This window comes from Phodopus roborovskii, unplaced genomic scaffold (assembly GCF_943737965.1).
Source record: "Phodopus roborovskii unplaced genomic scaffold, PHOROB, whole genome shotgun sequence".
NCBI classification, from domain to species: Eukaryota; Metazoa; Chordata; class Mammalia; order Rodentia; family Cricetidae; genus Phodopus; species Phodopus roborovskii.
Window position 1 is genome coordinate 67,221 of NW_026126966.1, and position 23,750 is coordinate 90,970.

Below are 23,750 nucleotides of genomic sequence, written 5' to 3' on the forward strand. Positions count from 1 at the left end.
CTGGTTATGTTTGGGATGACAAAGGTTGACAATACTCCCAAGCGAACACACTTTAGAGCAACCTAATGGCAAATTCTCACTTCTCACAGTGATACACACTGTGGGACCTCATAGATCAGACCTGGCTGGGGGTAAGTGTTGTCTGTCTGTCACACTCCTGCCACATGGATGGGGCTGGCTCCAGGAACTTGACCTCCAAAAGGAGCAAGTTCACATCAGGCATGTAGTTGGCCCTTCTCCATAGTTCTGCTGGGTGGTTTTGGGAAAGCTCTGAGCTTTAGTTTGCTCTTTGGAAGGAGGACAATGCTTTTGTGTGAACTAACTGCATAAACAAAATACTGAGCCCAGGATCTGACACTTAGATGTCAAAAATCCGTTACTGATCTACCATCTCAGATGATCAGAGTTGAGGGGTAGTAATTCCCAAGATGATGTCATAGGTGTGGTATCAGGTCTAATGAAAACCTAAAAGAAGAGTGTTCTTGTTTGGGGATCTCACCATAGTTGTGTCATTCAAGTCCCACTGGTTAAATGACACACATCTGATCTTCAGCATGGCCCTCTGCTTTGCTCACAGGTGTTGCTATTGTGGTGGTCTCCTTCTTCCTCTCAATGTACTACAACGTCATCAATGCCTGGGACTTCTGGTATCTCTTCTGCTCCTTCCAGGTAAGCCAACCTCTGGTCAGAGCAAAAGCAAAAAGGGTAGAAGATGCAGGGCCACTCACCAAGTGGGGAGCTGGTAGAGGATGAGAACGCCAGCCTGTGGGAACCCTCTCAGTGAGGGGGGGAGCGTGATGGGAGCCACAAGCCAAGCAGGGATGACAGAATCTGGATCCACTACTTATAACAATGTAAGCCAAACTATGCACTGTGTGTGCGCACGTGTGCATGCATGTGCGTTTGCATGTGTGTACACACATGTGCACAATCATTTCTGAGGAGCAGGTCCACAGCACTCATTGGAATATCTACAGGAATATTTTCAATGACAAGCATTTTAAACAGTGCATTATCTAAATTCTTGTTACTGATATTCTGGAAGGGTCTAGGCTTTGTGGAAAATAAATATGAGCCATAATTCCACACTAAGCGCTGGAATGTTCCTCTCCACCAGTCACATTCTATCCCACCCCACCCCCATCTTCATCCTTTTCACTCTCAGAGACTCTAATCCCACTGCCTCCATATCAGCCTCTTTCCAGATGGAAAAAGAAGAGAAGGACCCAGGAATTACCACTCTAATATCCATGCATTCCATACTTCACAGAACTCCCCCCCTTACCCCTGCAGTAAATCCTCTTCCAAGGTTACACAGCAGACCTTCACTTGCACTTCTATGGGCCATGCAGGTCCCCGGAACATATAAATCTACACTGGCATGGCCATATACACGACATGAGAGCTTTTGTTCAATCCCAGGAGCTACAAGTGACTCTATAGGACTCTACTTTATGGGAGGGTGTGGGTCCTTCTTAGTGGGTACATTTAGCAAAGCAAATATAAGGACCCTATCTTTACCTTCTGATGCAGATGAAGGGAGAAGAACACTGAAAATCTCTCAGTTGTTCCATGCCCTAGAGCTTCTTCATGTAGCATGTTCATTGGCAGGAATATTAAAAAAAAAAAAAACAAAAACAAACAAACAAACAAAAAAAAAAAAAAAAAACTGACGTCGAGCTCATCTCAAGCAAAGGACCCCAGAGGTATCCTCAGATTTGCAGCCAAATATGTGAAACAGTGTGAATTAGAGTGGCCTCAGCAGAGGGCCCAGAGAATGTCGGCTAGGCAACTGAGCTTAGAGGGCTTCTGTTTCTTAGCTAGGACCTGCTGCTGGTTCCATCAGACACCACAGTGTCTCCCTCCTGTGGCCTGTACATACAAATGGGCTCACTGCTCAAGATTCTAACTCAAGTACCTTCACAGCTTTGTTTTTAAATTATTTTTAAAGTTTATCTTATTTATTTTATGTATATGGGTGTTTCACCTGAATGTCTATGTACAACATGCATGCCTGGTGCCTGCAGAGGCCAGGAGAGCATGTCAAATTCCCTGGGACTAGAGTTACAGAAGGGGAGCCATCCTATGGTTACTGGGACTCTAACCTGGGGAAAAACAGCCAGTACCCTTAACTAGTGAGCCATCTCTCTAGACCTACAACTGGTTTTGAACAGGGTAGCTACAAGGATCTGGAAAGACTAGGCCAGGAAGCCTCTGATCCACTGTACTCTGTTGTTTCACGCAAGCCAGGCTAGCCCATATTTACAGGATAAGGTGTGAAGCCTCCTGTCAAAGATGCTTCCTATCATCCCACCAAGCCCTTGACCTTTCCCTTGACTGTCTGTTGATTCTCACTTCATTGAAAAGGATCCCCTGCCATGGTCTGTCTGCCCACTTAATGGTAACGGCACAGGCTACGACGAGGAGTATGAAAAGGCTTCGTCAATGCAGTACTTCTGGTGCAGGAAAACACTCAACATCTCACCATCCATCCAGGAGAATAGAGGAGTGCAGTGGGAGCCAGCACTGTGCCTCATCCTGGCCTGGCTGATGGTGTATCTGTGCATCCTGAGGGGCACTGAGTCAACCAGCAAGTTGTGCTAGGGAGTGTGATGGGACTGAATCTGGTCCATGCTAGGAGCTGTCTCTTGCTGTCCAGAGTAGAGGCTCAGTGGGTCAGAAGGCATGGATGGTGTTATTGGCATGTCCCTGTACTAGCTGACAGTGGAGGGTGTCAGAAGTGATTAAAGTTGTAGCACTGAATCTGAAATGACAGGCCCCAGCCAGTTCTCACACTCACCTGTACCAGGTCATTTCATGGAGATATTCAAACACCCTGCTATTCAGTCCTTCCACCTCAAATGCCAGAGCTATTATTCTGTGGAGGGAACCTCAACATCAGACTAGCCAGCCTCTGGGGACTTTATTGTGTAGTTGGATTTGGGGTCCCATTTCAAAGTGCTTTCAGGAAATCAATACAACCCAGAACTGTTGGGTTCTCCCTTGGTTTTTTTGTTTTGTTTTGTTTTGTTCTGTTGTGTGGTATGGGGTTTTAGTTCTTGTTTTGGCTTTTATTTTTAAAGTGTCTCCTTATGTACTTCAGGCTGGCATGAAACTGGCTGAACGGCCCAAGTTGGCCTCAAACTCAGTGATCCTCCTGACTCAGCCTTCTGAGTGTTGGGATTTTAGGCCACAGATATGCCAAAATACCCAGCAAAGGCCTTTTATTTGCCTAAGCTCATTCTTTCTGTTGAAATGCCCAGGTTTCCATTCATCCTAGGGCTGGAGTATCTGCTGTATTTCCATCACCCGTACCTGTTTCAAACTGGGGTGAATGCTCCATATTCAGCTATTAGGCAAAGCAAATCCATAGTGGATCACGGTGTCTTATTCTTCTAACAGCCCCTCAGAGTAGATACATGAGGTCACTCCCAAAAGGATTAGATAGGCAAAGTATTATTCGCAAAATCACAGCCAGGGACAGCAGACTCAGGACATAGCCCATATTTACTCCAAGCTCTTCCCATCCTATTGGTGACATGCAGCATGAATATTCTCTTCACATCCTTTGTGACTTAGTCATTTACAATTTTTCTTCTTCTGACAATCCCATGAGACCCCTAGATCTCACTCTCCTGATCACCTGCCTGCCTTCTCCAGCACTGACATGTTTGTTCGGTTTTGTTCTTTCATGAGGCATCAAGCTTAGAACAACCTATGTCATTGAGATATTGCATGACAACCCCAATGTTGTTTCTGGCATGACATATCACATTATTTTCTAAGTCCCCATAGTGGCCAGCATCTTAGCCCCAAAGCACTTTGCCTCACAGCTGAGCAGAAGAATCAGGGTGTTCTTTCTCAGCTGAGATCAGACCTTGCAGCATCTGCTCTGTCCCAACCTAGACCAAGCATGATCCAAAAGATCTAATGGTGATGTCTGTACCCTTGAATATTAAAGCAGTCCTTTCCTCTCCAGGCCTCTTATAGTTGTGAAAATAAGTAGAGTCTGGACATGATGCCATATTAATCCTCACCATCTATTTTCTCTCCTTATACTATGACCCCCCACCCTGACTGAAATGCCCCAGGGTTCCATGTATGGGGAAAGATGCTGCCTTTTCCTTTTTGTTTGAAATCTCTTTTATTCTCCTCTGAAGTTTTACTTATTGGTCAGAGTTATTTCTCCTGATAGGTTAAGCTAAAGCTAGATCACATGTCCAGCCATCCTTCCCACAAGAAAAAGAAGGAAGCCACTTTGTGAGGACTCTAGAAAGCCCAGAAGAAACACAGCCCACTGGCGGGGGTGGGGGTAGAAGTCCAGAGCTTTCCCCGAATGTCTTCTTAGTGCCCAGTGTTATGGACCCGGTTCAGCCCTCCCCCATGCCCCTGAATTTCTTTCACATCACTGGCAAAAGGACTCTTATCCATTTGCATCTCACCTGGTTTGACATATTAGATATTTGGGTAAATTCACTAACCCCTTAAATGTGTAAGAAGCCATGGTAAACATATATCCCACATTCTCAGTGTCCTTCTGACAGTCTTAGAAGTACATGAAGTATGGTGCCATGCCAAGGAAGAAATGGAAGACTGAGATTAATTGAAGCATATCAAGACATGGTCACTAGCTGGGTTTCTCAGAGGTGGATCCAACCTAAAAGAAGATTGATAAAACAAAACCAACCTTGTGAAAAGTTTTGTTTTGTTTTGTTTTTGTCTATGAATCTAGGCATACATAGAAAGTGAATTACCCAAAATTTCCCACCCAGGGTAGGCAGATGTTTATCTGAAAGCCCTTACTTTCAGGCTTTTAGAAGTCAGGGTGACCCTGAGTCTGAGATTCCCCCTGCCAAAGAGACTAAGAACACATCCTTAAATTGTGATGCATGTCAACAGGGAAAGAAGATTGGCTTAACCAAATAGACTTTTCTTTTTATGAAGAATGCACAAAATCAGTACATTTGTTGCATTTGTTGTGGGGACATTGCCCTGTGCACTGTTTTCTACATATGGACATGCCTAACCAGGCTCCCCTCGGATCCCATCCAGAAAACCCAGTTCTGCCCCTTAAGACACTAATTTCACTTTGGAGATAACATAGATCCTGTAAGTGATTAGTCTTTCTGATTTTCTTGGGACCTCAGAAAGCTGAGTCAAATCTGGCTGAAAAAACAAAACAGAACAAACAAACAAACAAAAAAAAACAAAAACAAAAACAAAACAAAACAAAACAAAAAAACAAAAAACGTGTTGTGTGGGCTCCTCCAGCCTTTCAGCCTTTCTTAGAGAAACAGGGGCTCGGGGAGTGTTGCCTCTCATGCACTGGAGAAGAAATTTCATGGGGGCAACAGACATGAGCAGCCATGTCCCACACTTTCTTTCTCTAGACCATACTCAGAACCTGTGTCCCTACTCAGGACCAGTGCTACCCACAGCTCTTAGCAGCTGTGGATGCAGCCTAAATGCCAAAGAATTAAGGTTTTTGTGGGAGTGGCTGTCCCCATCTCTCCAGCAGTCTTATTCTGTTCCTGGATGCCTACAGGTGGTCTACTTCATCGCGTTGATGCCCTACTTGTGCTGATATCTACTTGGTCCGTGGCCTCACAATCCACGGAGCTACCAATGGCCTGAGGTACATGTTCACACCCAAGGTATGGTTTGCAAGGGAAGGGGACTGTCACTTTCTGGGATACCTGGGAGGAAGGGGAAAGAGGGTAAGATCTGTAATCATCAGAGCTGGTGTGAGCCCATGACTGGGCCAAAGACTATAGATATCCTGGAAGTTATGTTCTCTGTAGCCTGTCCTGCAGCCCTCACTACCACTAGTGACTAGTGCCTGTGCCTTCCTTCAGGTCTTCCTGCTCCAGTTCTCACCTAAAGCCCAGTCCAGACTCCCCACTAAGCTAGGGACCATGGACATCTCTCCAGTCATCTCCCTTATCTGATCCCATATTTTCTTAGACCTTTTCCCTCTAGGGAATGCTATGGTCCCGTCCTTAACGTTTTTTTTTTTCCAGTCACCCTAGCCATTGTTCTTCAGTGTAGATGTTATATTGAATTTAGAGTAGGGCACATTCTTTGCTGGACAAATGGCTGGAATCATATGACTGTATCCTTTCAAAATGGACACTCTTATTGCATAGGCCTTAAGTGTCAGTACTGGAGTAATCTCGAACTTGACTCCACATCCACCTAAATTTCCTATGTGGTAAGACTGTTATTGTGGCAGGCTGGTGATTTAGATGTTTTATGTGTTTTAGACTATTAGACCAGGCAATACTCAATTGCACTCTCCATGGGTAGGTTGCCATAGAGGGTATGAGAGGAAGATTGCTGAGTAGTTTACCTGCCAGGAAATACACTGGAGACATTCTGAGACATGGACCTAGAATTCAGCCCCAAGTCATTCTGACTACCTGTGAGTTGGAAGTAATTTCTTCCCCATCTCTGAGCTTTCATCTCCTGGGAGGGAAGAGTTTGGGATTAGAGCTCAGGATTCCTCAGCCCTATCCCTACTGGCCTTCTAGATGAAACAGCTAGCCAACCCCAAGGCCTGGATCAATGCAGCCATGCAGATCTTCTCCTCACTGGGCTTGGGGTTTGGCAGCCTGATTGCCTTTGCCAGCTACAATGACCCCTCCAACAACTGCCAGAAGCATGCCATCATTGTGTCCATCATCAACAGCTCCCACCTCCAGATATGCCAGCATCGTGTCCTTCTCCATCTACGGCTTCAAGGCCACCTTCAACTATGAAAACTGCTTAAACAAGTGAGTCTAAGCTGTCCCTCAGAACCGTGGACCCCAAGTGGGAAGGCAAGGCTCCAAAGCCCTGAGCTGAAAGGGAGACTGGGAAGGACTGGGTTCCCAGAAGTCAAGGAGTAGACTAAAGACACCAGTATTGAGGTCTGCAATGTGAGGGTCAGTTCTGTTTCCTCGACGTGCTAATTGCTGCCTTCTACCAGCACTAGAAACTGAGGGTCCAGAAAGCAAAGGCCGCCTTGCAGGGAATGGGACATTTAAGGTAGTCATTGCACTTAGCAGAAAGGGGCGTTCAGGAAAAAACAAAACCAAAACCAAACAACAACAACAACAAACACACCAGTGTCTTCATCTCATTTGTAAGCAAGGCCTCTCTAGCCGAGTCTACTGTCTTTGGCTTCCCTCAAAACAAATGCTAATATGTCCAGTAGGGAGGTCACTTACATGAGTAGCCATCTCTAAACTAGGACTTAAATTAATGGAAATCAGTATACATGCAAATCATTTAATTCGTACTGTGATATAAAATTAAGCTTAATAATTCTAGGCCAAATGTAGTGGTGCATGCCTTTAATCTCACCAATATGGAGGCAGAGTCAAATGAATCTCTTAAGTTTGAGACTAGCCTGGTCTACACAACAAATTCCAAGACAGCCGAGGTTGCATAGTAAGGCCCTGCCTGAAAATAAGTAAATATGTTTAAGTGATTCTAAACTTATTTCTAAGCGGTTGGTCAATGGCATTAGCCACATTCTTGTGTTGTCACCACCAAAGGGTACGAATCTGGCTATGAAGTATTGAATGCTTCCAACATCCTACCCAATCTCACTGGAGGCCACTTATCCAGATGTGAAGTAGCCTGTTGGGAGGTAGTTTCTGTTCTCATCTCTTCTGCACTGGGCAGGAGGGAAGAGGCTACCCACCTTCCTCCCAGGTTTTAGAGCCAATGGCTTTTTAGTGGTATATGTTAAGATGATAGTCTGCTCTGCAGGGTGATTCTGCTGCTGACAAATTCTTTTGAGCTAGAAGATGGCTTTCTGACAGCCAGCAACCTGGAGGAGGTGAAGGACTACCTGGCATCCACCTACCCAAGCAAGTATAGTAAAGTGTTCCCACACATTAGAAACTGCAGCTTGGAGTCAGAGCTGAACACTGTAAGAGGCCTGGAAAGGGTGGGCACTGCCTCTCTCCACACGGTCCATGAAGACTTGTGGAGAGAGACATGGTCCCCTGCAACAGTGATGAGAGACTGGACTCCTGCTCTCTCCCAGCTGCTACTAGGAATTCTTTTCATTTCCCTGTGTCTTTTTGAAATTTCCAAAACTTGAGAAAGGCAAAGGACAAGGTAACACACTGTCTTACTTAGGGTTACTTAGAGGAGGAGAGGGTTTATTTGGCTGCACTCTCACATTGCTGTTCATCATTGTAGGAAGTAGGGACAGAAATTCGAACAAGGTAGAAAGCTGCAGGCAGGAGCTGATGCAGAGACCTTGGATGGGTGCTGCTTACAGTTTGCTCAACCTGTTTTATTAATAGAGCCCAGCACCACCAACAACACAACGGACAGTGTACTCTCCCAGCAATCATTATTAAAAAAATGCTTTACAGACAGATCTTATGGAAGCATTTCTCAGCTGAGGTTCCCTACATCCAAGTTGACATAAAACTATCCAGCACTCAAACACCAATATTTCCAATTCTCAAATTAACACTATAAAACTTTTTGTTATATAAAATGTAGATTTTTATACAGGACAAGCAAAATTATTTTAAGGACACACAATTAAATGTCCCTGAAATTAATAGAAAGTTTTCCCTACTCATTGTAGACAAAATCCCTTACAGTTTTGTGCCCATGATACATTGTTTTTAAATTTTATTTATTAACATAATATCCATGCATGCCTATGAAGGGCCTGATGATTTGATACAAGTATGACATATATAGCCGCTAGACCAATGCCCCTAGCATTTCCTTCTCCTCATACATGGATTATATATATATATATATATTACTCTTCTAGTTATTTTTGTGTATCATGGATTCTTGTAGATTAGAGTTACCTACACTTCTGGGCACAGAAGCAGCGATTTCTGCTTCTAATTCCTGTGTTTTTGTGACTCTTGTCTAACCTCTGTCTTCACTCGCTGCCTTTCCATCTTCTTGGAGGTTCATTTATCACTTTCTACAAATGAGTGTAAAAATGCATTATTTGTCTATGATTTGTTTTATTTACCATGATGCCTTCACTTGTCTCTACCTTTACACTTGACAAGATTTCATTCTTTTTATGGCTAAGTATTATTCCTTTGTGGATACATACCACGTGATTTGTATATGTTCACTCTTCCATGGATGGTTTTATATCCTAGAGTTTTTTTAAAGGAATATCACAGTAAACATGAGAGTGCTGCTATATCCTTGACACATGGCTGTTAAGATCCCTTTGCAATAATATCTAATTGTGGTTTTTATTTGTATTCCCTTGAAGATTAATGATGCTGACTTTTTGTTCATATATTTGCTGGCTATTTGTGTCTTAAATTTTTAGATGTTTTTATTTTATTTGACACATATGAGTATTTTGCTTGCATGTGTATGTGTATGCCAAATGTATGTCTGGTGCTCGCAGGGGTAAGAAGAGGGCTATGACAGTGGTTATGAGTTGCCACGTGGGTGCTGGAAACTGAACCCAGGTCTTCTGCAGGAGCAGCAGGCGCTCTTAACCAGTGAGCCAGCCCTGACGTCCCCTCATTTCTTTTTAAAGAAATGTCTATGTAGCCCATTTCTTTGCCCATTTTTTAAGGTGGACTCTTTGCTCTCCAGTTGTTTCAGCTCTAAATAAATAGAATTAAGGGAATGAGAGGTATTGACAATAAAAGAGTCAAAATGCTAATGAAAGATGTCAAGATGACTCCAGGAAAGGAAAGATACTCTATGGAGCAGATGTCCTAGTTAATTTTCTGTTCCTGTGAAGAGACACTATGTATTATGTACTCTGTACTCTGTACTATGTACTATGTTCTATGCTTATCAAAAAAGCATTTAATTGAGGCTTTGCCTACAGTTGCTTTGAGTCTATGATCGTGGAAGGAAGCATGGCAGCAGGCTAGCAGGAAGAATGCCTGCTTATATCTAATCCACAGGCAAGAGGCAGAGGGAGGGGAAGGGTGAATGTGGAAGGAGTAAGAGGTAGGACATTGTAGAAGAAAGAGAGGATTGGGTTCAGTCTGGGCTCCCTCAATGGCATACACACTCCCTTCAACAAGGCCATCTCTCCTAACCTTCTAAAATAGTTCTACCCACTGTGAACCAAGGGCTCAAATATATGAGCCTGTGGGCACCATTCTCATTCAAACCATCACAGAGTTCTTATTATTATTGTTGTTGTTGTTATTATTATTGTTGTTTTTGTTATTATTAATGTTGTTATTATTATTATTATTAATGTGTTCATACTACCCAAGACAGTTCACAGATTCAGCTCAATCCTTACCAATAATAATGTTCATAGAATCAGAAAAAAAATCTTAAAATCTACATGACACTATTGAATAAAAGAACGAAACTGAAGTCATATCAATACCTGATTTTAAGGCTGTCTACAAAGTGTCTGGTATTGGCTTGAGAAAAGACAAGGAGACAAGTACAACATAGTAGAGTACCTGGAAATCCACATATTTCTATCAAAGACACCAAGAGAATACATTGGAAAGCCATCATATCAATTACTGATGCTAGATCCACATCTCACATGCTGTACAAAAGTCCAAAAGTATGAAAAGTCTAAGGGGAAACAGGGGAAACACTTGAAGACATAGGTTTGTGTGTACCTATGTTTTGGGATAAGACCCCAAAACTTGCAACAGAGTAAAAACCAGTGGGATTACATCAAAGAAAGATCTTTCTGTGCAATAAAAGAAATAGTCAGTAGCATGAAGAAAATATTTAGGAACTCACACACACATTCACAGAGTAAGGGGGGAGACTTAAATAAATAATATTGTTTTGTTAGCAGTTGTACTAAGTAATGACATTTTTAAAATAGTAAATACATAAAAAACAAATTTAATTATGGCATTTTAATACATAAGTTTCATTGCTCCTTATTCTTATTCACCTTCTCTCTATCCTCCCTCTTTACCCCTTCTTTCTGGTATAATTTAGAGGGAAAGTATATGTTGGAGGTGTAAGAATAGAGGAATTACTATAAAAATACAAAAAGAAGTCATAAAAAGCTGCTCAAGTAAGATGATTGTGGTTGATACATTGTTTATGAACTAATGAAGCAATGAAGATCAGAGAAGCAAAGCATCCAGGCTACCAGAGAGCTCTGTCCTGTACCAGGGCTGGAGAGATATTATTCATAGCAAGCTGGAGACTAATTGCCAAGAGTAAATACTTAATGCCCTGCTCCTATCTTATATATTAGTGCTGGGGATTAAAGCTGTGAGCTCTGTTTCTCTTTTAGACTGATTCACTTCTGGTGTAGCCCTGAATGGCCTTGTAAATCCAACATTAAGTATTTTTGAATTTTATATTTTCTTACTCTCTGTTGTTGACTGTGGCCTTCTCTTGTGGCTCACCTTTTAGTTGTAACAGGATTTGCTTTAAACTCTGTAGGGATATGGAAGAGTGTTATCTCTCCCTCCATCTTTGTTCCTGGGGATTGGGTTTTGATTTAGGAACATGCTTTCTCTCATTCACCTAAGTCTGTCAGATAATTTCCTTTGTGAATGTCTTTGCATATCTTCTGTTACATTGCTATTGTAAATAGTGTCTTTCTCCTTATTTCTACGGTTGTTTATGTTGGTGGCAGAAGAAACAAACATTTTTGTATGTTAGTCTTGTACCTTGAAATCTTGATGCATTTCCTAATGAATTCTCACAACTACAGATTGCTCATATTTTCTCTATAAACTATCCTATAACCTGTGGATATAATTTAGCACATTTCTTTTCAGTGTCTGTATTTCAACCCTTTTTTTATTGTGGTTTCACTATTATTATTGATTTTATTGGAGTCTCAGGCACAATTGTTTTCCTGTACTTTGAACACAGTGAAATTCCAAGTTTTAGGTGAACACTCTGACTAGTTCTTAGATTTACTATAAAGACTTTTTCAGACTGCTTTTAGAGAATACTTTCAAGGCCAGGATAAAGGTTCCATGGCCTTTGCTTATTGGTTAGGTTAGGGAGTAGTTGTTTGTTTTTTTGTTTGTTTGTTTGTTTTGTTTTGATTTTCTTTTTTTATTTTTTTTAATTTTATTTAATTTTATATAATAGTCCCATTAAATGAAAACAAACATTTATATACAATATTTGGGAATTTGGGTGTCGTTCTTTCCAAACTACTTCCTGCTGATAAGGGGCGCTGTCTTGGGGGATACGAAGAAGATTCAGATATCCTGGCTGTAGTTTGTAGGGATGTTTTGTCTAGCTGTTTGGAATGTAGGATCAGCTTGTATTCTGTTTCAGGCAGTCTGGCATGATCAAACCACATTAGTCTGGAAGGAATCCACATCTTTTCATTTTCTGTGGAAACAAAAATAGAAATCCTTTTCCCCAGTAACTTGTCCTTCAACTTAAATTTTGGAGTCAAAGCACTTTTTTACTTTTTTTTTTTTTTGTTTAATATATTATTTTACATGTCGATCCCAGTTCCCTCTCCTTCCCTCCCTCCTCCCTCCCTCGCTCCACTCCCCTGAGCCCCTCCCTCCTTCCTTCCCTCCCTTTTTACCCTCTCTGCCCTCTCACATGCACTCTAAACACCCTCCCCTCCCATCCCCCCACCCCAATTCCATATGTAGGGGAGTGCCATCCAGTTGGGGTCATGTAGATCTGACAGGTTCTGTGAAGTAGGGACTAGGGCTTCTCTCCTGTCTCTAGATTAAGGCAGTTATCCCTCCATGGGAGATATGTTTGCAAAGTTCTTTTGTGAACCAGGGACACATCCTGGCTCCGCTGTCTGGGGTCTCTTAGACTGCTCAGTCCTTCTGGCTGAGACCCATAATCAGGGGGGGCCTGAGTCAGTCCCATGCTGGCTTCCCAGCTATCAGTCTAGTGGCCCTTAGCTCCTCCTTGTTCAGTTAAGCTGTCTCTATGAGTTTCTGCTGCATGGTCTTGTCCTCTCCATCTGCATGTAGGTTCTAGTTCGACTCAGTGTTTATGTATGGGTGTTTGATCCTTTTTTCAGCAGGCATTAGTTGAGGGCTCCATGGAGAAGTTAGTTGTTGATCTCACTCTCTGGGAAGGGCATTTATGATAGTCTTTCCACATAAGCTCAACTTGTTAGTTGAGAGCAATCTTATTGTTCTCTCGACCTTTCTTTGTGTTCAATTTTATCTTCAAACCAATATTGGATCCCTCTTTTATCTTCTCTCTCTCTGTCTCTGTCTCACTCTCTCTCTCTTTCCTATATTCTATTCCTAACCAGGCTCGATCTTCCTGGTCGCACATGTTTTACTTTCCTCCCCTCATTTTCTCCTACTTCTCTCTCCATTCGCTGTCCTCCCCCACTTCACCTGAGCTCTGGGGGACTTGCCCCTTCCCAGTTCTGTAAGGGACTTTATATGAATCTCTTAGAATACACCTTGTATCCTAGTTCATCTGGTGATGTGAATTATAGGCTGGTGATCATTTGATATATATCTAAAATCCATATATGAGTGAGTACATACTGTGTTCCTCTTTTTGTGACTGGGTTACCCTCATTCAGGATGGTTTCTTCAAGTGCCATCCACTTGCCTGCGAATTTCAAGATACCATTATTTTTTTCTGCAGAGTAGTATACCATTGTGTAGATTTGCCACATCTTCATTAACCATTCTTCAATTGAGGGGCATCTAGGTTGCTTCCAGGTTCTTGCTATTACAAATAATGCTGCTATGAACATAGTTGAACAGATGTCTTTGTTGCATGGATGTGAATCCTTTGGGTATATGCCTAAAAGGGGGATTGCCAGGTCCTGTGGTAAACTAATTCCCATTTTCCTGAGGAACTGCCATACTGATCTCCAAAATGGCTGTATGAGTTTGCACTCCCACCAGCAGTGGAGGAGTGTTCCACTTTCTCCACATCCTCTCTAACATAAGTCATCACTGGTGTTTCTAATTTTAGCCATTCTGGCAGGGGTAAGATGGTATCTCAAAGTTGTTTTGATTTGCATTTCCCTGATAGATAAGGATGTGGAGCATTTTCTTAAGTGTCTTTCAGCCTTTTTGATTTCCTCCATTGAGATTTCTTTCTTCAGTTCTGTACCCCATTTTTTAATAGGGTTATTTGGTGTTTTGTTGACTAGTTTCTTGAGTTCTTTGTATATTTTGGAGATCAGCCCTTTGTCAGATATAGGATTAGTGAAAATCTTTTCCCAGTCTGTGGGCTGCCATTTGTTCTTGTCAACTGTGTCCTTTGCCTTACAGAAGCTTCTAAGTTTGAAGAGGTCCCATTTATTAATTGTTTCTTTCAGTGTCTTTGCCCCTGGAGTTATGTTCAAGAAGTGGTCTCCTATACCAATTTGTTCAAGGGTACCTCCTACTTTCTCTTCTAAGAGGATCAATGTGGCTGGATAGATGTTGGGGTCTTTGATCCATTTGGACTTGAGTTTTGTGCATAGCAACAGACATGGGTCTATCTGCAGTCTTCTACACACCCTCATCCAATTTTGCCAGCACCATTTGTTGAAGATGCTGTCCTCGCCCCATTGTATAATTTTAGCTGTTTTGTCGAAAATCAGGTGTTCATAGGTGCGTGGATTAATATCAGGATTTTCAATTCGATTCCATTGGTCTACCTCTCTATTTTTATGCCAATACCAGGCTGTTTTCAGAACTATAGCTCTGTAGTAGAGTTTAAAGTCAGGAATGGTGATGCCTTCTGAAGTTCTTTTATTGTATAGAGTTGTTTTGGCTATCCTGGGTCTTTTGTTTTACCATATAAAGTTGATTATTATCGGTGAAGAATTGTGGTGGGATTTTAATGGGGAATGTATTGAATCTGTAGATTGCTTTTGGTAAGATTGCCATTTTTACTATGTTAATCCTACCTAAGCAAGAGCATGGGAGATCTTTCCATTATTTTTTTTTTTTTTTTTTTTTTTTTTTTGTTCTTTTGTTTTCTGGGGTGTACCATTGTCCACGGAGAGATACAACACTTTCCTTTTTTTGCTTGTTGTTCTAGTTAGAGTTATAATTGCTATGAAGAAAGGCCATGACCCAAAGCAAGTTGGGGAGGAAAGGGTTTATTTGTCTTACACCTCCATCAGGACCTCAAGGTAGATTCCTGTAGATAAGAACTGATGTAGAGGCCACGAGGTGTGCTGCTTACTGGCTGCTCCCCTCCCCATCACTAATTAAGAAAATGCCCTGCAACTTATGGAAGCATCTTCTCAGTTGTGGTCCCCTCTGTTCAGATAACTGTAGTTTGTGTTAAGTTGACATAAAACTAACCAGCAACGTTGTAGAGCTCTGGGCCCTGCCTACAGGATCTATAGCCTGACCCTCCATTCCTACACAACTCAGACACCAAGACGCTGACACCCAGGCTTCGAGATCTAGATCCTACTTGGGCAACTATGGCACCTGTTCTAAGCTTTGGCATCCATTCAGTTGCCTTCTTTTGGTTCTGACACTTAGTTTTTCCTTGCTTGTTTTTGAGATTGGCTTTATGTCCAAGATGTTATAATTACTGATTTTATTTTATTTTATGTTTTTAGAATTACTTTCTTTCCCCTGCTCCTGCCATTCTCTCTCTCTTATTTCCTTTCCTTTCTAATATATATTCTCTACTGTTTGAAATTTGGACTTTCATATCTCCTTCCTGAAATCTCTTAATTAATATTTAACTTAACACAGCTTAATGTTAGAGAGTATTCATGAGTTCCCTTTCAAAAAGTGAAAGAATTTTAGATCACTTTCTCCTGTCTTTCCTGTCTTTGCATTTTTAAAGACAGAAGAATGATATAGAAATCCTGATCTTCCCACCTCTGCCTCCTGAGTGCTGGGATGAAAGGTGTGTGCCAGACCTTGTTCTCCTCTTCCATTTTAAACATTATTGTCATGTAGTTCTGGCCCTTTGAGCCTATAACTTTCTAAATACCGCAAACTTAGGATGCATAAGGCAGTGAGATCTGTCCCTGGGCTCAGGGATGGACACACACACACACACACAAATACACACACACACACACACAATTTTATTTGTAAATACTCTTTCTTGCATTCCAGCTATCTTTGGGAGAGAGGAGCTAGATTTAAAATACCTACCTGTGGGGCTAAATAGATGGTTCATCAGTTAGAAAAGCTTGGTGTTCTTCCAGAAGACCGGAATTTACTTCCCAACACTCACATCAAGTAGTTCAAAGTCACCCCCGAAAGCATCCGATGTTTCCTTCTGGCCTTGTAGGCACCTGCACACACATGGTACACAAACACACATGTACATATGCATATAACTAAATAAATCTTCTTTAAAATATTGTCCTATAAGGCAAGTTTTTTTGTTTATCGGGGGGGGGGGGAGAAGGATGTGTTTTCAAGACAGAGTTTCTCTGTGTAACAGCTCTGGCTGTCCTAAAACTTATTTTGTAGACCAGGCTAGTTTCGAACTCACAGAGATCTGCCTGCCTCTGCCTTCTGAGTTCTGGGATTAAAGGTGTGAGCCATCATGCCTGGACAGGGCAAGATTTAGGGACTGTAAACTTTGTTAGATTTTGCTTCCACATAAACATTTGGCCCCATTTGTTTTCTGTCATTCTTTTTTCCTTATTTTTGTTTGTTTGTTTGTTTGTTTGCATCTTTTTGAGGCAGGGTTTTTCGGTGTATCCGAGACTCTTCTGGAACTCCCCTGTAGACCAGGCTGGCCTCAAACTCAGAGATCTGCCTGCCTCTACCTCCTGATGGCTGGGATTAAAGGCGTGTTCTATCACTGCCTGGCAATGTATAAGAGTCTTTTTAAACATTGTTTTATGTATATTTTGTCTACATGAACCATGTGCATTCCCAGTGCCCATAGAAGTCAGAAAATGCTGTCAGATCTCTGGAACCAGAGTTAGCCACACTGTAAGCCACTGTGGGTACTAGGAATTTAACCCAGGTCCTTCGGCACAGAAGCATATGAACGCTCTTAAACACCAAGACACTTTTTCAGCCCCTGGCCCCTTTTCTTAAAGAACTTGTGCCAATAGTAGTTTTTTTTTTTTTTTTTGTTAACAGTTATTTTCTCCCAATACTTGGATAACATTTGCCTTATAATTCTGGTTTCAATCGTTGCTGCTGAATTTTTCTTTTATTTTGATTTAAATTAATTATGTGTGTGTGTGTGTGTGCGCGCGTGCATGTGTGGAGGTCAAAGGACAACTTTGTGGATTCAATTCTCTCCTACCTTTACATGGGTTCTAGAGATTGAACATAAGTTCAGGCCTGCATTACAAACAAATCTACTGGCTGAACTGTCTTGTCTGCCCTTCTTTTATTTTTATAAGTGAGCAGTCCTTTCTCTGACTTCCCTAAATATGTCCCTTTGTCTTTGGCATCTTTAGTGAATTTAGTATGGGTGGGTTTTTATTACCTCATCCAGGCCTGAACCTAAACACTATTAAACCTGCTGGATTTATGAATCCATGATTTCTTCTCAGTTTTGGCAAGTTCATACATACTATGTCTTAATTGTCACCTGTGTTTATGTCTTTTCTCCTTGAAGATCTTCATTTAGATTTATGTTAATCTTCTCCCTCCTATTCCACAGGTTTTATACCTCTTTGATTACATATTACACTCTCCATGTCATCATTTCATTGGGTTTCCTTCTATGTTGTTAAAAGGGAATCTGAGGTGGTTTAATGAGAATGTCCCCATAAACTCACATGTTTTAATACTTGTTCCCTAGCTGGTAGAACTGTTTAGGAAGGATTAAGAGGCGTGGCCTTGTTGGAAGAGGTGTGTCTGCCTGCCTGCATGCCTGGCTGCTGCCTGCCTGCCTGCTGCTTGCTGTATCCCTGCATGCCTGCCTGCCTGCCTGCATGCCTGCCTACCTGCCTGCCTGAGGCCTGCCTGCCTGCTGCCTGCTGCTATGCTTTCCTCATGATGATCATGGATTCTAACCTTCTGCAGCCATGAGCCCCAAATTAAACACTTTCTTTTTCATAAGTTGCCTTGGTCATAGTGTTTTCTCGTGACAACAGGAAAGTGAGGAAGACAAAAGTTGGTACTACGGGGTGGGGTATTGCTGTGACAGGAAGCTGGCCATGCTGCTTTTGGAAGGAATATGGAAAACCTGGGGAAATTGGATTAGGAAAGCTGATGACTGCTATAAGCAGGGTTGAATGGACATCCTAGTCAGAGCTTGGAGAAAACAGTGCTAAGATCATTGAGGGTTATGGATGCTCAGCTCAAGAAACTTCAGAGGGCAACAGTATTAGTGACAGTGTTAGGAACCATTCTTGTGGTGCTTGGGGAAAAAATGAGGATGCTTTCTGCCTGAGGGCAAATTGAAATAGTTGGACTAATTTTATAGGCAGAGGAGATTTCCAAAACAGCCAATTATTAACTCTATTGCATGGTTTTTAGTAATCACTTTCATGTGTAGCTACCATAAAAATAATAAGCAGGGCAAAAAGAAACACAAAATGTACAGTTTGAGGAGGGGAAAGAGCACTAATATAAGGAGATACCTGCTGTGAAACAGAATAAAGGGAGTGTTGTCTTTGGGTGAAGACCCCACCCAGCTCAACCTAAAACTTGTAAAAAGGAAATGCCTTTTGTATTTCTAAAAAGCTGCAATGGGGGAAAATGTTATGCAAATATAATTCAAGAAGGGGAACAGGCTCCAACTCAAATGACTGAACATGGCTTCATTGGCCAGGTCGTTCTGGCTTTAGATCCCTGAATGATACATGAGTAAAGGAGTTGTAGAATCTTCCTCCACAGTTAAGAAAAGCTTCTGAAGCGAGGTGTTTGGCATGGGAATCCCTTCAAGGAAACCAGAGAAGCTATATGTGAATTTATGAAAATGAAGCCTGGATTGGGTTGGAGACCTCAAGATGTTGGAGATGTCAAAATCATAGGAAATACTTACCAAGAAGCTTGGGACCAAATCAAGAGAGAAAGTCGCATGTTGTAGCCAGCAGAACTTGAAGGGAAGAGCCATCTAAGCCCATTGGCAGCAGATTTAGAGCTTTAAGATTTGGGGTTTGCCCTCCTGAATTTCCATTTGCCTATTAGCAACAGATTAGAGATACAGGATTTGAAGTTTGCCCCGCTGGATTTCTGTCATGCCTTGGTCCAGTATTTTCTAACTATATTCTCATTCCTCCCTTTTGAAATGGTAATGTATATTCTATGCTGTTTTACATTTAAGTATATAATTTACTTTTGATTTTACAAGGAGTTATAATTAAAAGTTGCCGTAGTTCTCAGAAGAAATTTAAAAGTGTTAACACTGATGGGACTATTAGAGTTGGACAAAAGTCATTTTCACATTATGATCTGGCCACAAGCCTATGGCAGCCAAGGTGTGGGGTGTGATGGTATGAATGAGAATGGCCCCCATATGCGCATATGTTTGAATACTTGGCCCCAGTTGGTAGAGTTTCTTGGGAAGGATTAAGAAGTGTGGCCTCATTGGAGGAGTACTGATACTGGCAGTGGGCCTGAGGTTTCAGAAGCCCAGGACATTCCCAAATAGCTCCCTCTGCCTCCTGTTTGCAGAAAGGGATATAAGCGCTCATGGGCAAACACCATGTCTGCCTGCCAGCTGCCATGTTATCCCCATGATGGCCATGGACTCCCAACCTTCTGTAACCATGCACCCCAAATTAAACACTTTATTTTCTGTGGCCTTGGTCATGGCATTTTGTCACAACAACAGAAAATAAGTAAGACAGAATCACTTTCATAGATCTTAATTGGCTTGATTCTGTAGTTAGAAAACATACTGGGCAAAATGAAATTCAGAATGTTCCTACCCTCACATGTGCAGGATATCAAAAGAAAAGAAAATTATATATAGAAAGTGGAAATGAGGGGGCTGGAGAGATGGCTCAGTGGTTCAGAAAACTATCTGTTTTTCCAGAGGACATGGGTTCAATTCTCAGCACCCTGTAACTCAAGCTCCAAAGGATCTCTCTCTCTCTCTCTCTCTCTCTCTGTCTCACACACACACACACACACACACACACACACACACACACACACAGACAGACATGCATGTGAGCAAAACACCAATGCATATAAAATAAAATTTTAAAAAGAAAATGAAAAGAAGTATACAGAGTTTTCGTTGGGTAAAACTTATATTTGCTTTCTTTGAACCTTGTTTTAAGCAGTTGACTACCTGGCTCTTAGAGGCTGGCTGATGTGATTAGGTTAAGTTTCACAGTGTACAAAGTCACCATTAGTCCAATTTAAGTGCATCTTTAGGTCAAACTACATTCGATTGAACAGAATTACCCTGAGAAATAACTCCCTGTCCACTAATTTTCTCTTCAGCCATATCTAATCCAATATTAACATTACAGTGACCTTTTAAACCAATAATAATATTAATCATTGAAAAGACTATTTTTTTAAGTCATTGATTCCAATTGTCTACGATTTGTGGTGCTTTCTGTGGTAGTCATGGGCAGGAAAGTGAGATCAGAGTACCCCAGTAGGGTGTATTTTAACACTGACATTGTTAAGAATTGATGGCTCCTGATAATAATAGTGAAATAATTGTTGTGTGATATCTAATATTCACTTAAAAATTACAGTGTCATGTTATCCTTATCTGCTCCTGACACCTACTATTCCCACTGTGCTTACACCATTGAGTTTATTTACATTTTTGTATCAGTCAATACAAAATTGTGTTTCTATAACCAAATACCTAACACGGTCATGAGTGAGGCATTTATTTTATTTCTGGGAGTGAGAGGTACAATCTATCATGGTGGAGAAGGATTGTACAATTCATGACAATAGACTCATGAGCCTAAGACTCTAACAATTGATGGACAAGGAAGCAAAGAACAGACAGGAAGTGACATCGGGCTATAAAATCTCAAGACACTTACCCAATGATCTAATTTCTCCAGTGAGAGCTCAGCTCTGAAAGTTATATGTGATGATATATTATTTATGATTCATCAAAGCTTGCCTGAGGATTCAGAAAGCAAAGCCAGCAACAAACTATAGAGGCCAGGCAATGGTGATACATACCTTTAATCCTAGAAACGATACTAGCTAGCCAGGCAGTGGTGGCACACACCTTTGGGTAGATTTCTGTGAGTTCGAGACCCTCCCTGGGATACACTAGAGTGAATCAGTCTAAAAGATTAACAGAGCTCAGGCCTTTAATCCCAGCTCCAGAGAGGCATATAAAAGACAGGAACCCAATGTCTCAGGGTGCATTGTGAGATTTAATCTCTAGCCACCCTGAGGAGAGGTAGCAGTCTGAGGTTTGCTGGAGAACTTGCAGAGACAGGATCACCCCCCCTTTTAGACTGAGGTAGATATAAGAGCTAGTGGCTCAGCTGCTTTGCTTCTCAAACCTTCGGCTTGGAGCTTGAACCCCAATATCTGTCTCTGGGTTTTTATTTTTGGTGTTACAGTTACACACCTCTAAGAGTGCAGCAAGACAGGGAGGATAGACATTCCACATTTGAACTATGGTGTTTCATTCTTGTCCCCTCTGACTCACATGTGTATCTGGTGTCTTTTAATCATCAGCAGGCTGTCCAGGGCACGGGCCTGGCCTTCATTGTCTACACTGAGGCCATTAAAAACATGGAAGTTTCCGGCTCTGGTCAGTTCTCTACATCTTCATGCTGCTGATGCTGGGTTTGGGGAGCATGCTTGGAAACACAGCAGCCATACTCACCCCTCTGACGGACAGCAAGGTCATCTCGTGCTACCTGCCCAAGGAGGCCATTTCATTCAGGACACCAGAAGGTAGAGGCAGGGCATGGGTGGGTGACAAAATGCAAGACAATCAGTGGAAGGGTCTAATTAGGGGCCGTGTGATTCTAAGACAACTCCAGAAGGGCTGCATGGGTGTAGCTGTGCTCCTGCTAGGGTAATACTCAGTTCCACTTGGGTAAGTTGTTCTAGGAGCTGTATGTACATGTAATGTGTACCACAGAGACCCATTTTTAATTTCAACATCTTGCCACCCAGCCAGGATCATAAGAACACTCCTGTGCCTCCGATGGCTCTATATTCAGGATAGATAATGTCATGTCTGATCACATGTCCTAGCTATCATGTGGGAGCATCCTCTTCCCTGTTCCTCGAAGCCTGATAGCACCTGGTATTTTTTTTCTGAATTTGGGTCTCTGTGGTCCACAGTACAAAGGCATGTAGCTCCCAATCCAGCACTTAATCCTCTCCTGAGGGAACCTCCCACTGGCTGACATTGTATGGTATGGCAGTGGGAAGGGCTACTAAGAATTCAGAGGCACCATGGAAAGCCTTTGGAAGTCAGAAGAAAACCTGGAAATAGTCAAATATTGACTCTGCCATGTTGTGCTACAGGGAGTTATCTGACAACACTGAGCCCTGGAACCGGTATAAAAGGGATCTCTGACTACTACCTTGAGGCTTAATCTGGTCTGGTATATGACCAGAGCCTGGCAAGTGAGAACACCTACATAAATGTAAATTGCAGTTTCCTCCCAAACCAATCCTTATCTAGGGCCCCACACCACATTTAAGTCCACTTCTCACAGTCTCAGGGGCTATGTTTTTGGTATCTTCAGCATTCCCAGACTTTCAACCATTATGATATCCCCCGAAGAGCAACACCCTGACTTTTGTTGTTGTTTTCCTGCTCTGAAATACCTTACAAAGCAGCTCCTATAGCTGATGTGGGAACTCACCCTCCACAGCACACCTAGGGATCGATGGCTCTTGTTGACATCCAATGTGGGATGAGTCAGGGGAGTCTCAGAGAGATGAGCAATGATCTTGTGTTCCAGGTCTGGTGTGCCTCATCAACTGTGCCATCGGCACAAGTTCACCATGGAGGCTGGGAACTACTGGTTTGACATCTTCAATGACTATGCAGCAACACTGTCTCTGCTGCTCATCGTGCTGGTGGAGACCATAGCTGTGTGCTACGTGTATGGTCTAAAGAGGTAAGGAGACCCCAGATCCTGCCTGCTACAGGAGGCAGAGAAGCTGCAGGTCCACATCCATAGGAAAATCACCTTTCCTCTGTGCGCATGCCTGTTTTAGATAGCAGAACTGGCAGTCTGTTCTCTGCCCTCAAATCTCTGCTATCTCTTGCTTCCTCCAGTTTACTTGTATCTTTCTTTCCTTTTCCATTTTCTTTTTTCCCCATTTTGTATCATCAGATGGATTTTAGGCTCAAAGAGTGGGTGTACCCTGTGATAATACATCAGATTCTATTCCTGAACACTTAAGTGTCTGTCCCCTACTACTCAACCTAGGCATAGTGACTGCCTTTCTGCACTTGTCATGCCTTCCTAGGGTCAGTCACAGACAGGGTCTCAAAAACCATGTACCCTCAAAGGTGAAAAGAGGAACATTGTCCTATATCATTATTCTATTCTTTTTTAGTGTGCCCATCATCTCTGCTATTCTAGACACCCCCGGAGCATTGAAAATTTTCAGGGTCCATGCTACTGGCTTCAAGGAGCCTTTGTCAGAAAATCTTGGGAGTGAGCCTGGTGCACTTAGGTGAAGCCAATGTGCAATCAAATCTGAGAGCATGGTCAGAACCTATTGAAGGAGAGGGGAAAGTACGAGTTGTGTTTAGACATACTTACATCCAGAGCAACTTGTACAAATATAAATGCTCTGTTGAACATCTCTAGTTATGAGGGGGAGTCACCAAAACAGAACAGTTGTGCTCTTGGAAATCAGAAAGGTGAAGTAATGCTATCAGGAAATGCAAATGTGCCTCTGTTTACCGATCTAAAGGTAGTTGAACCTGGGAGAATGGAGCCTAAAAAGGGGGAGTAAAGTCTCACACAACAGCCAACTTTA

At 42.2% G+C, this 23,750-nt stretch overlaps 1 pseudogene; it reads left to right on the forward strand.

Annotated features, from left to right (window-relative positions):
* The first annotated feature begins 577 nt into the window (after positions 1–577).
* LOC127214738 (sodium- and chloride-dependent transporter XTRP3A-like) lies at positions 578–23,445 on the forward strand (annotated as a pseudogene).
* Positions 23,446–23,750: the final 305 nt, after the last annotated feature.